Raw genomic sequence first — 13724 nt, forward strand, 5'->3', positions numbered from 1 at the left:
CCCCTCACTCCCCCACTCCCAACACTTCTGTCCTTCTGTGGATGCTCTGAGGTCTGTCATGAAAGAGGGAGAGAGATGCAGAGTGTGAGTGAGTGACTGAGAGACAGAAATAGATTCAGAGATGGAGACAGAGAGGAAGAGAAAGACTCGTGGGCCAGTCTGCTCCCTACTGCGTGTCTGGCCACGAGCATCTGGAGGCCCCATGGGAAGCGAGGCACTGAGCGCTGTAGGGCCAACAGGCCTCACTGGGAAGCTGACAGGCAGTGTGAAGGGATGAGCTTGTCAAATGTAAGCCTCCACTTACCGTCTGAAAGCTGGAGATGACTGCTTCATGCAGGGAGCAAATGTGTTCAGAGATCTGCTAGGTGCAGGCACAGTTGTAGAGTTGGGGTCAAGGCCTGCTGTTGTGCTGGTGTCAGGCCCTGAGCGGGACAGGTAGCTGTCAGGGCTTGACCCTGGGCCCAAACACATCCCGGATTGAAGTCCCAGCTCTGTCAGGTCCCACCTGGGTGATCCGGGTGAATCTGGGCCAGTTACTCTAACCCCTATGTGCCTCGTTTGCCCAGCTGGAAAGGGGGGCCAGCAATTCCTAAACTCGTGGGGAAGTTGAGATGACTCAAAGGCTGGGTGCACACAAAGGGCTGAGAACAGACGGGACCCAGCAAGTTCTCAGCGTTGCTCACCATTACCACCCCCACCAGGTCCTCATCCTGAGGGATGTAACTCTGGGTCCGCCTCCCGTGCCCCCCTCCACCCACCCCAGCCTCACTGCCTCTGTCAGTTCTACTGCAGGACGGGTGTCTCTCTGCCTCAGGGCCTGAGCTCCTGTCATTTCTCTCGTCTGAACATCTCTCCTGCTGGGCCACTCCAGAAGCTTCAGCATCAATGTGTCCCCCTCCAGGAGGCCTTCCCGACCCACAGAATCCACGCTCATTCACTACATGTCCTGTGTTTTGTTTTCTTCTTTGACAGCGTCTTTCCCTGGAATTAATGGGGAAGATGACATTTCTGAGAAGGAACCACAAAAGTTTTCTTATACGTACTATATTCAGAGAAAGAAAAAAGCCAAGTGGAAGGGATAACGCTACCGGATGTGAACGTATCCTAAAAGCCCATTGTAATCAAAACAGCACGGTACAGGCAGGAAAACAGACACACAGACCAGTGGGACAGAATGGAGAGCCCTAAACCCACACCTGTTTGGTCAGGAGGTGTTTGCAAAGGAGGCAAGAACATACAATGGGTTAAAGGCAGTCTATTCAGTCATTGGTGTTGATAAAATCAGATACATTCCACAAATATGAAACTAGACCACCTTCTAGCACCACTGTACAAGAATAAACTCAAAATGAATTGAAGACTTAAGTATAGGACTCAAAACTATGAAACATAGGCAGTAAAATCTGGGGTATTTCCCTTGGTCATATTTTTTCTGACATATCTTCTCAGTCAGGGGAAACCAAGGAAAAAATAAACAAATGGGACCACATCAAACAAAAAATTCTCCACAGCAAAAGAAACCGTCAACGGGAGAACCAAGATGGCGACGTAGGTAGACACACTGCGCCTCCTCGCACAACCAGAGCTGACAGAAAATCAAATGTCCGGCACCAAGGAAATACAAAATAAACATTCATCCAGACCGGTAGGAGGGGTGGAGACGGCACCGGAGTGGAGAGGACTCACGTTGCCGTGGCAGGACTGAGACTGGCGGAGTGTGGGACAAATGGGGCAGGCAGTCCGAACACTAGCAGACCCTGCAACCCTACATTTGCGCAGATAAACCGAGAGGGCCAGACTCAGAGTGGCAGAGAGCAGGGCAGGCAGAGCAGTGGGTAGCACCCTGGGGCCCCACATTTGCACACAGATAAACCGGGCGAACGGCGGGGAGCGAAGCAGACTGAGCAACCCAGGGCTCCAGCTCCGGGAAATAAAGCCTCAAACCTCTGATTGAAAGCACCCCTGGGGGTTGGGGCAGCAGCAGGAGAGACTCCCAGACTCACGGGAGAGGTCGTTGGAGAGACCCACAGGGGCCTAGAGTGTGCACAAGCCCACCCACTCGGGAACCAGCACCAGAGGGGCCCAGTTTGATTGTGGGTAGTGGAGTGAAAGACTGATATCTGGAGGAGAGTGAGGCGGGCGCCATTGCTCCCTCTCGGCCCCTCCCCCTCATACAGCATCACAGCACAGCCACCAGCGTTACCCCGCCCCCGGTGAACACCTAAGGCTCCGCCCCTTAAAGTAACAGACATGCCAAGACCAAAAAAAAAAAAAAAAAGAAAAGAAAAAAATGGCCCAAATGACAGAACACTTCAAAGCTCCAGAAAAAATACAACTAAGCGACGAAGAGATAGCCAACCTATCGGATGCACAGTTCAAAGCACTGGTTATCAATATGCTCACAGAATTGGTTGAATCTGTTCGAAAAGTAGATGAAAAAATGAAGCCTATGCTAAGAGAAACAAAGGAAAATGTACAGGGAACCAATAGTGATGGGAAGGAAACTGGGACTCAAATCAACGGTGTGGACCAGAAGGAAGAAAGAAACATCCAACCAGAAAAGAATGAAGAAACAAGAACTCGGAAAAATGAGGAGAGGCTTAGGAACCTCCAGGACATCTCGAAAAGTTCCAACATCCGAATTATAGGGGTGCCAGAAGGAGAAGAGGAAGAACAACAAATTGAAAACTTATTTGAAGAAATAATGAAGGAGAACTTCCCTAATATGGCAAAGGAAATAGACTTCTGGGAAGTCCAGGAAGCTCAGAGAGTCCCAAAGAAGCTGGACCCAAGGAGGAACACACCAAGGCACATCATAATTACATTACCCAAGATTAAATGCAAGGACCTACATCCAAGATTACTGTATCCAGCAAAGATATCATTTAGAATGGAAGGGAAGATAAAGTGCTTCTCAGATAAGGTCAAGTTAAAGAAGTTCATCATCATCAAGCCCTTATTCTATGAAATGTTAAAGGGAGTTACCTAAGAAAAAGAAGATCAAAAATATGAACAGTAAAAATGACAGCAAACTCACAGTTATTAACAACCACACCTAAAACAAAAACAAGAGCAAACTAGGCAAACAACTAGAACAGGAACAGAACCATAGAGATGGAGATCACATGGAGGGGTGTCAATAGGGGAGTGGAAGGGGGAGGGGGGGAAGGTACAGAGAATAAGTAGCATAGATGATAGGTGGAAAATAGACAGGGGGAGGGTAAAAATAGTGTAGGAAATGTAAAAGCCAAAGAACTTATAAGTATGACCCATGGACATGAACTATAGGGGGAATGTGGGAGGGAGGGGGTGGGCAGGGTGGAGTGGAGTGGGGGGGGGGAATGGGACAACTGTAATAGCATAATCAATAAATATATTTAAAAAAAAAGAAACCGTCAACAAAATGAGAAGACGGCCTGTAGAGCGGGAAAACATATTCCCCATGATACATGTGACAAGGGGTTAATATCAACAATCTATAAAGAATTCATACCAATCAACACCAAAAGCACCCCCGAAATCCAACTGAAATATGGATAAAAGGACCCGAATAGACACTTCTCCAAGAAGACATACAGATGGCAGATAGACGTGTGAAGAGATGCTCAGCATCACTAATCATCAGAAAAGTGCATATTGAAACCGCAATGCGACATCACCACCGTCCTGTCAGAATGGCCGTCATCAATGAATCAGTGAACAACAAGCGCTGGCGAGGATGTGGGGAAGGGGACCCTCGTGCACCGTTGGTGGGAATGCGCACTGGTGCAGCCACTGAGGAGAACAGTTTGGAGTTTCCTGAAAAATTAAAAATGGGACTGCCTTATGACCCAGTGAGATTCCACTCCTGAGTATGTGTCCAAAGAAAGCGGAAAGACTAATTCGAGAATATATGCGCACCCCTATGTTCACTGCAGCGTTACTTACCATAGCCAAACTGTGGAAGCAGCCCGAGTGCCCACCACAGACGCGTGGATAAGGAGCAGGGGTGCGTTTACACAGTGGGATACTACTTGCAATAAACGCCCCGCCCCGGAGTTTTACCGTTTGTGACAGCGTGGATGGACCTAGAGGAGATTATGCTCAGTGAAATAACTTAGAGAAAGACAAATAGCACGTGATTTCACTTGAATGTGGAGCCCAAATAACAATACAAATGAACAAACAGGAACAGATTAATCGATACAGAGAATAGACTGAGGGTTGAATGATTAGGTAAAAAGGTGAGGTGATTGTAGTCGACAATGTTGTAACAACGATGTTTGAAGCCAGGTGCGTACCTAAAGTATCAGGAGAGCACTTAGTAAAGCATGTGATTGTCTAACCGCTCAGCTGTGCACCTGAAATTAGTACAGAATAAGATTGCATGTAAAGTGTAATTTTAAAAAACTAAATTTAAAAAAGGTGAGCAAAGCAGGAAACACCTACTGGAGGCATTTTGAAATGCCTCGGGCACCGTCCACTGTGCATTTGGTGTAAGGACAATTAACTACTTTCCCGTTTGCCTCCTTGTCCTAATCTGCATCAACAAGATTTGTAAATTTTGCTCTCTCTTCCACAAATTTCTTCCTTCTCTACCTATGGTTTTCCCACCCTCTTTGGAAGATTCGAATTTATTTCAGTGCAGTGAGTATATCTTTTTTCTAACTTTCTTTCTTATTACCTTGGTTCCCCCATCCCTCCCTTCCCTCCCTTCCTTCCATCCCCGTGTGACCCTGAGTCCTGGGGTGCTAGTGTTGCACCCTGCTCAGTGCTCCTCACTTGGTCCAACTGATTTCCACGGACTGTGGGTCTCTGGCACCAAAGCAGGGGGTGGAAGGGACATCACCCATGACTTTGAAGAGTCTTGGGAACATGTCACTTTCCAAGTTTCCCTCAAACTGTCTTTCAAGCTTTCCCCATAGACACCAGGTTGCTCTTCTCTATTTTGTTTACAATTATCATTTTAGGTTCCTTCAATTTTTCTAGAACATATCTTTAGAATAGCTTTTGCTAAGGAGTCCCAAACTCTAACTCAGCTCAAAGGCTGTGTAGCCATTCAGCTACTTTTATATGCCAGTCCCTAATCTCAGGAGGCAAACTTGCCTCTGATATTTAATTAATATCTGCCCACATAGCACTGCTGCTGGCGGTGCAGTGTGTACGGAAGAAACCGCAGGAGGAAAGCTTGTACAGGAAATCAAGCTGCACGGGGGGATCCTTGTTAAATCTCACAGATTTTGCTTACGTCAGAGACTCTTGCTAAATTTGTGAGGTTCCCCCACATCCAACAGCATGAATGTTTACAATGTTTTAGGTCCTTCTCCTAGTCCGGAAGCTGCTGTAAAGGAGCAGGGACAGTGTGAATTTCCCAGGTGCTAACGGGCAATGGAAGCTGTAGCGGGCTGGCCACCCTTGAACCTAGGATTCTGTAATTGGCACCTGGCCAAAGGAAGATAAGGATGAAGATCTCCCATCTGGCAAAGCCACCACCTGCCCCATGAAACTACTTCCATGTCAGCAGAGACCACTCAGTAACTATTGTCATTTGATAGTGTTTAGGCAGCATTACAGGTGATGGTTGGCAGCCAATGAAATCAAGGATGCCTTTGATCTTTAACAGTAAAGTGAATATATACCAATTAGGTTTATAAGGATTTTGTTGGAAATAAATATCTATTTAAAGATTTTAGTTATGTACTTGTTTTAGAGAGAGTGGAAGGGAAGGAGAAAGAGAGGGAGAGAAACAGCTCTGTGTGGTTGCCTCTCATGTGCTCCCTACTGGGGACCTGGCCCACAACCCAGGCATGTGCCCTGACTGGGAATTGAGCCAGGAACCTTTGGGTGGCAGGTGGCACTCAATCCACTGAGCCACACCAGCCAGGGTGGGAATACCTATATATGGAAACTCAATCTTCAAATTATGTCGGTGTCCTTATATTCCTTCTCTGGGACTTGGATAAGCACGTTACACTTGGAGTCTCCTAAAGCAAATAGGAGTTCCACTACATTTCAGAGACTTATGTCCTTCATTTCCAACACTGTTTGGAAAGGACCTATTCTTACTAATTTTAATGTAATTTTGAGAGGGCGAGAGATAATTGCATCCTCTGACCCCCAGGAGCTGAACCAGTACCCCCAGCCCAGCCTCGGTGCTCTGCGGAGAAACACACCCACAATCTCACAGAACCTCACTGTCGGGCAACGCCGCCCTGAGGCTCTGATGGGAAAAGGCAAAAATCAGGCCCCTCTGGAGCCGTGTCTGAAGAAAAATGAAAACATGAATATTCTCCAAACCACGACAACAAGCAATCATCCCCCCGTCCTGGCCAAGATGAGTGACTGCTGCTTCCTCCCCAATCGCAGCTTCAACCCCACTCCAGTCCTGCTCCTTCCAGCTGGCACCTGTTAAGAAGACCAGTCACTGAACTATCCCAGCTTCCTGACAGCACCCGACCCAAAGCAAATACTCTTTCCTTAAACCCTCCTCAAAGTAGGCTGACACAGGCCCAATGCCTACAGAGTCCTTTCTACAGCCTCTCCTCAGACACGCCACAGTCCCCAGGGTGTGCCGTCTCCGTCACTGCACCGAGCGACACACTCACCCTGCTCCATCCAGCTGTGTTTCTGGCTGGCTGATGTTGACAAAGGAAGTGCCTTCTTTCCTCCTCCTCATAAATCCTTGAGTGGCAACCAGCTTCAGCCTAGTCATTGTTTTACCACTAAGAAAGTTTGCATCTTGGTTACGGGTTCTAGAATCTTATTCCTCAGTCCCCATTTTTCAATTCACTCAAGTTATAATACTTGAGAAAACATATTCAAATGACAGAAGAATCTTACCAGACTCGCAGGGGAGATGGTGACTTTTAAGGAGGTCTTCCTCTGGGGCATATTGCCTTTCTCCTGGGTCTTACTCTGGATATGGATGTTAAAAGCTAGTCAACTCCCAGGTGAGCTTTTTTGCTGCAAGGATATTTTTTCCCTATATTTCGATTTTGTTACGCACCCACATTGTAATAGTTAGCCTCATAAAAATGGAAAATGCATTGGCTAGTGTGGCTCAGTGGGTTGAGTGCTGGCCTGTGAACCAAAGGGTTGCCGGTTCAATTCCCAGCCATGGCACATACCTGGGTTGCCGGCCAGGTCCTCAGTAGGGTGCCCGTGAGAGGCAACCACACAGTGATGTTTCTCTCCCTCACTTTCTCCCTCCCTTCCCCTCTCTCTAAAAGTAAATAAATAAAATCTTAAAAAAAAATCCAATGTGAAATTTGCTTTAAAAAAATGTGGGAAAGGCAGGTCTCAGCACTCAGTCTTCCTGCTAGCACTAAAGCTTTCTTGTCAAATGTAAGCCTCCGTTTACTGTCTGAAAGCTGGAGACGACTGCTTCATGCAGGGAGCAAATGTGTTCAGAGATCTGCTAGGTGCAGGCACAGTTGTAGAGCTGGGGTCAGAGAGATGAGGAAAACATCTTTACAAATTTCTCAACCTGAAGTGGTAGGGACCTCACGCTCTTGGGTCCAGGAAATAAAAGTCCCTGCATGATCAAGCGACTTTAGAGTCTACAGACCACTAGGCTAGAAGGTGTGGGACGGAGGCCAGCACTGGGCCATCTGCAGAATCCACAAGACCATAAAAAATGAACCCTGTTAAATGGGATGGGGATGTCTGGGGTGAGATGGATAAGGATGATGGAGAGGAGTGGGTTGGGGGATCTCAGTCCCCTGCTGGCTCGGTATTAGGGGAACCAGGACTCCCCATGGGAAGAGGAGGAGGGCTGGAAGTCCTGGAGGGACAGAGTCCCAAGGAAAACATAGAGAGAAGCATAGAGAGAGAGAGAGGAGGTGAAGAAGAAGAGACCAGAAAGAAGAGGCAAGAGCAGAGAAGGGAGAGGGGGACAAAGAGGCCGATGCCTTTGAGGAGACTAAAATAGCTATACAGCCTGCTTTAGACTTGTGGCCCATGAAAGAAGGCCCTCTGGAAACTCATGTTACTGTACAAGACCAGTATGCAAATTGGAGTTTATGGCAGCAGCAAAAAGGAAAGCGGGTGCCTCTAAGGTTCTGGTCTAGAAAATTGCCCAATGCTGGGGAGTCATAGGCTCCCTTTGAACAGCAACTTCTTGCTGCTTACTGGGCTTTGACAAAAACAAAACAGTTAACTGTGGGATATGATGTCCTACTACCACCTGGAATCCCCATTATGAACTGGATTTTGAGTGCCCCAGCATCCCGTAACATTGGACATGCCCAAGAAGCCGGTATAATTAGATGGAAATGGTACATTTGGAATAGGGTGAAGGCTGGCAAATCAGGGGTGGTGCGTCTCCACAAACTGGTAATGGGTGGAGGACAACTGGGGGCGGGGCAGCTATACTCCCCCGTACTAAGGAAAAGCTTAATTTCCCTGTCTGTTGGGGAGTGGGACATACTTCCCTAACCCCTGCCCCAAAACAGCATGCTTGGTTTACAGATGGAACAGCTAAGTACATTGGTCAAGAAAGGCATCAGAAGGCTATTGCTTATAACCCCCATACTCAAGTCACTTTAGAAACCACCAGAAAACATGGCAGCAGCCAACTGGCTGAGCTGAAAGCTGCTCACCAAGCCCTTGTACAGGAGAGGGGAGAGAGTGTCATTTATTTACTGACTCCTGGGCAGTAGCCAATGGACTGACTACATGGATGCCCACTTGGAAATGTAATAATTGGGAAAATCATGGATGGGAACTTTGGGGAAAACCTCTATGGGAAGAAATTTGGGATATTGTTCGGTGCATTAATGTCCCTGTTTTCCATGCGCACGCACATACTGAGAAGGATTCAGTATGGATTCAGAAGGATTCAGGATTCAGAAGGATACTGAGTGTGAGTATAACGCCACTGCGGACGCTCTGGCAGAAATAGCTGCTGCCACCACCTCTAAAGATGACTGTTCCCTTGCCCGATGGATACAGCATCAAGCGGGACATTTAGGAGCGCAAGCTACGCACAGGTGGGCACAGGCCCGAGGAATAGATGTCTCTCTCTCCATTTTGAGGCAGATAAAGGATGTGGGGAACCATTCCAAGCATGGGAAATGTGGCTCAGCCCCCACTTGGAAAACCAGTGGGGAGTGAAGTAGGCGGGCAGGACCCACGTCCATGGATAAGTTCTCCAGTGGGAAATCAGGCCTGCATTGTACTTAGACTGCTATGAGACTTGCTCTTGCTAAAATACTCCCTCACCCTGACTTGAGGAAGCAAATGTTTACTGAGTATCTTTATCTTCCCAGAATCTGGGCTAGACCCCCCAGGTATGGGACAAAGCCTTTTCGACCATTTACATTGCAAATGTCCTCCTTTGATGTATTCAGTGATTTCCTCTCCTGTGTCTGCAAAGATAACCACCCCAAACAAACCTATGAATAATAAATGAGGACCATCTTTGATGTAGGAGGCCTAGAAAAACAATAAAGCCTGTCCAGGTGGGGGTGAAGGGGTCTCTCTCTAACTTGGAGAGTGGCCACGTAGCCCCTTTTCCCCCACCGGATTTCTATAGTCCACGTGTATGTGTGTTTGAATACTGAAACCTCAACAGCAGATCTTGCGGGACGAGATCCACATCAAAAGGATGAGTATGAAATCTGTCAGAAGAATCCCAAGATAGTAATGGGGGGATTAGCTAGAGGTACACTTCCTGCTCAAATTTGGCAAATAGATTAGATTTGCCTGTAAGTCAGGGATGCCAATTTATTTGTACTTGTGTAGACACCTATTTGGGAGTGTTGGTTGCCTGTGCATACCAGAAAAACACATGCAAAAACCCTTGACATCATTACACTTTATTATGGTTCCCCTTTACAAATTCAGAGCGATAATGGCTCTCATTTTAAAGGAAAGGAAATTGAGACGTTGCCAGCAACATGATCTCGAATGGGTATATCACGTTCCTTGTCACCCACAGGCTGCAGGCCTAATTGAAAGAATGAGTGGTCTCTTCAAAGAGAAGCTGAGAAAATTAGGAAATAATTCTTATAAAAACTGGGAAGGTCACTTATTCCTCGCTTTGCAGCAATTGAATAATCGGCCTTTAGGCAATCCCGTGCCTTTGTCATGAATGATGACTCCCAATTTGCAGATTCGTAGCCAGCAATGTCCTACTACCTCAAAATGGTGGGCGATCGATCCTAATGCTCAGGCCCCATATGTGGGCACTTTAGTATCAGCAGGAAGTGATTTACACACTGCGGGAGCTCTGGATCGACCCTAATATTACTCACACTATCCCAACAGGATGAGGTATACCAGTCCCAAAAGGACATTTTGGGCATATTCTCCCGCCACTCAGCCTAGCTTTAAAGGGATTGCAAATTATGGCTGGAGTTATTGATTCAGACTCTGTGGGAGAAATGAAAGTACTACCGCATGACGTGTCCTCACAGCCTGTACAACTGCAAGCCCAGGAACGGGTGGCTCATGTGGGCATTATCCCCTATCGCAAGGGGGAATGGCAACAGCTTCCCCAGGCCCCTGATGCCGCCACCAGAGGGAGAGGCTTCGGATCTACCCATATGAAAACCGGAGCTGTGGTATGTGCAAGAAACGTCCTCACGATAGGCCCAGGGCCGCAGAGGCTGTTGCTGAACACCCTACCAGTTACTTATACAGGACAGGACAATATTGAAATTCGACCTACTAATCAGTTGTTCCTGTGGGAATCACGGTGTTTTTTAGGGCTTCTCCTTGGATAGTAGATGCTATGAATGGTCAAAGCCTGGACACCCGGAACTCTTCTTGCCAGTCCTACACCACACCTGCGACTCTTTTGGACTAAAATCAGTCATTCTTGACGGATCAGCACCAGCCAGCCACGACAACAAGATAAGTTTACTTGTCCCGCCCGCCAACATTGTAATGTGTTTAATGGACCATGGACCCTGATGCTCAATTATAGAAAGCATCTAATCCTATTCTCAGGTAAACTGTTCTGAAAACTATTGTCTAGGGGAAATTGTTTATTGTCTGGAGGAAATAGTTAGTTAGTCAAAATCACGCAAGGCCCTTGGCACTAGCCACTTTTGCCTAAAACATATTTAATCATAGCCCTCAAAGTGAGACTTTGGAATCCCACCCGAGGGAAGGACGCTTCGCTCAGAACTGTTCCCAGATGAACACTGAAAGCTGCCTCCAGGATTCCCCAGCATCTGTGTTCAGGTGTGGGTGATTTCCCATCTGGCGGTGCATGCTCTTGATTCTTGCTTTCTCTTTGCTCTCGCTTAATAAAGTGCTTAACTATTCCCTTTGACTTGGGGTCTTTATTGTCTGTGAATCCGAACCTTTAAATTAAGTGGCCACGATCTCACACATGCCCCTTAACAGCACAGTACAAAATAGACAGGGAGAGGTTAAGAATAGTATAGGAAATGGAGAAGCCAAAGAACTTATATGTATGACTCATGGATATGAACTAAGGTGGGGAGATTGCTGAAGCGAATGGGGGTACCAGGTGGAGGAGGGCAAAGGGGAAAAATGGGGGCAACTCTAATAGCATAATTAATACAATATTTTTTAAAAATAAGTCAAGAGGATGTAATGTACAGCATGAGAAAAATAATAATGTCATAACTATCAACAGTGATAGATGGTTACTAGACTTATTGTGCTGATCATTTTGTAAGGTATGTAAATGTTGAATCTCCATGTTGTACACCTGAAACTAATAGAATATTGTATGTCAACTATAATTAAAAATAAATTTTATAATGAACAAAACAAATGAGCAAAATAGAACCAGAGTCATGGAAACAAAGAACAGACTGACAGTGACCAGAGGGGGCGGGGGGAAGGGGGGAAAGAAGGGGACGGGTCTAATCAAGGAACATGTATAAATGACCCACGGACATGGACAACAGGGTGGGGATTGACCGTGGGAGTGGGGTGTGGGAAAGCAGTGGCGGGAAAACTGGGACAACTGTAATAGAGCAACAATAAAAAATAAATTTTAAAATTGATGGAATCATGAAATTAAAGATTAAATCATATCATGTCAATAAACGATCTAGTATTTAAAATTTTTAAAATAAATAAATAAAGGGGGGAAAAAGAAACACCAATAAGAGAAGGCCAACAGAGGCCCCCATCTTCTCTCTACCTGAAGAACCAGGAAAGGGGCAGCCTAGAAATACACGCACTTTTAGACAATAACTTCTCTACTCCAGGCAAATACCACCCAAAACTGTGGTCCCACCCCACCCCCACCAGCAAAGGCCAAGTGAAGACCCAGACTTCCACCCTCTCCTGCCCATAAGGAAGAGCCCTGGCTCCCTCTCAGGGATGCTGTTAGAGAGGGCCGAGGGAAAGGCCCCCACCTCCACCACTGTGGTGTCAAGTTTTTCTATTATAACCAAAAATTGTTTTATTCATGGGACATCTTGATTGATTATAAGATTTTTCCAGCTTGCTTCTCTGCAACGACGGTCATAAAATGTATATTTTTGCAACTTTATTTTCAATTTCTATAAAAATACAAACTCACGAACAGTTGTGATAATATTTCATTTTGTTATGGGGTTTTTAACAGTAGTATATAGTCCATGACAACATTGCAGTAACTTGCTGATAAGTCACTTCTAAATGTAAATTTTAGTAGTTCTGGAATAGATGATTCTTTCAGGACAGTTTTTCTAAAAAAGATTTAACTTTATATTTTTTTAAAGATTTATTTATTTATTTATTTTTAGAGAGAGAGAGGAAGGTGAAGGAGAAAGAGAGGGAAAGAAACATCAATGTGTGGTTGCCTCTCACGTGCCCCCACTGGGGACCTGGTCCGCAACCCAGGCATGTGCCCTGACTAGGAATCGAGCCGGCGATCCTTTGGTTCACAGCCCGTGCTCAATCCACTAAGCTACACCAGTCAGGACTAGGTTTAACTTTACGAATCAGTTTTGTGTAAGTTTGGGTTTACTATGTGCAAATATATACAATAGTATTTTAATGTTTCATGCAATATTTCATCAGATGTAACTTGGGGAGTTGTCCAAGAAACCAAATGTGGCTTCCTAACTTGTATATAATTTAAAAATCTTATGTATTTAACTATTGTGTCTTCAATTACAAAAAAAAATAATTTTTAAATTAAACTTATTGTTAGTAATTGATTTATCCAAAACTTCACATGAACATATTTTAACTCTACATTTCAATGAGCATCTGTTTATTGTGGGCTTTTATAGTGCAGCCACCGTGGAAAGCAGTACGGGGTTACCTCAAAAAATTAAAAATGGAACTGCCTTATGACGCAGCAACTCCACTTCTGGGAATTTATCTGAACAAACCCGAAACACTAATTCAAAAGAATATAAGCACCTCTGTGTTCATTGCAGCATTATTTACAATAACCAAGATTTGGAAGCGGCCCAAGTGTCCATCAGTTGTAAAAAAAAGAAAAGTTTACCCTTTGCAACAGCATGGATGGAGCTCATTAGGCCCAAGTGTAGTCGATACGCCAGTCAGAGAAAGACAAATACCATACGATTTCTGCTGCATAGAATTCCATTGTGTAAATGTACCACAGTTTTTTGATCCACTCATTTGCTGATGGGCACTTAGGTTGCTCCTAGTACTTGGCTATTGTAAATTGTGCTGCTATGAACATTGGGGTGCATAGGTTCTTTTGGATTGGTGTTTCAGGGTCCTTAGGGTATAATCCCAGCAGTGGAATTGCCAGGCCAAAAGGCAGTTCCATTTTTAGTTTTCTGAGGAAATTCCAT

The sequence above is a fragment of the Desmodus rotundus genome, chromosome 12 (genome assembly GCF_022682495.2).
Source record: "Desmodus rotundus isolate HL8 chromosome 12, HLdesRot8A.1, whole genome shotgun sequence".
NCBI classification, from domain to species: Eukaryota; Metazoa; Chordata; class Mammalia; order Chiroptera; family Phyllostomidae; genus Desmodus; species Desmodus rotundus.